This window comes from Penaeus monodon, chromosome 34 (assembly GCF_015228065.2).
Source record: "Penaeus monodon isolate SGIC_2016 chromosome 34, NSTDA_Pmon_1, whole genome shotgun sequence".
In the NCBI taxonomy this organism is placed as follows: domain Eukaryota; kingdom Metazoa; phylum Arthropoda; class Malacostraca; order Decapoda; family Penaeidae; genus Penaeus; species Penaeus monodon.
Window position 1 is genome coordinate 34,249,946 of NC_051419.1, and position 1,021 is coordinate 34,250,966.

The following is a 1,021-nucleotide window of genomic DNA, read 5'->3' on the forward strand; positions in this document are numbered from 1 at the left end:
GATAATTGGTTCCCCATTTCAAACCATACACGGCAAATAAGAAAATCACATAATAACACAAAAACACATGTACTTAACAAAAAGGACACACTACACACAATCAACAAAATCAGACACATAAAATAAACCTCCAAGAGATAAAGCCCTGTAACATTTCTGAGAAGGCTCTTAAAAAGAAATAATCCACAAACATAATCCATATCCATTATAAATAACCATTACAAATGATAAACAAATAGTAATCCTATACCATCTCCAATGGCCTTCTGCAGCGACGAAGTATTAATCCTGAGGAAAGTTGAGCCAAGAGGATCCATGGTGTCGTTCGTATAACTGCTCGTTCTAAACTGAGCCCTTGCAACCTCACCACTCCCTTAAGTAGGTTGGGTTTATTGTATAATATCTCCAGATGTTAAAATTGGCTTTTAGACTTCATAAAATCATTGAGAACTCTCTTTCAATTATGTTTCTTCATATATATACATATATGACTTCTTCCTTTCTTCTATGATATGTGAAATGAAAAGTTTAAGTTCAGACTAACGCAACTAACGCAAAAAGTAATAAAGTGACATTTACTACCCGTGAAAAAATTGGAAGGATGACCTCACTCCGGGTAATGCCCCAAAGGAATGACAAGCACCTTCTATTCACATGTATATGAGTTTTTTTAGATTGCAGGAATAACATTTCAAAATTTTTGGCATTGCTCACCTATTTCAAGCCCTTGACTTTACATATCTGCAACAAGATCAATTCGATGCTTGGAAACCAACCTACATGAATTCCTCCTGCTTAAAGTGATTCAAGTTATGGCATTTTGAGCAGATTTCCCACTGAGTTACCTTCCTAAAAAAAAAAAAAGGGGGGGGAATAAATCAATAAAAACTTAAAAGGGAGTTGAAAAGGAAAGAAACCAAAGATGATGGATTTCACTTCATGTGAAGAAAAGGGGAAAGAGGGCAAACAGTTATAAAGAGAACTGGAAAGAGACCTGTTAAAAACAAGACTAAATATATCA

General features: G+C 34.9%; 1 protein-coding gene across 1 annotated transcript in view; it reads right to left on the reverse strand.

Annotated features, from left to right (window-relative positions):
- Nucleotides 1-1,021, reverse strand: part of LOC119594767 (dehydrogenase/reductase SDR family protein 7-like) — a gene marked incomplete at its 5' end in the record, with an annotated part of 10,645 nt that overhangs the window by 6,408 nt on the left and 3,216 nt on the right.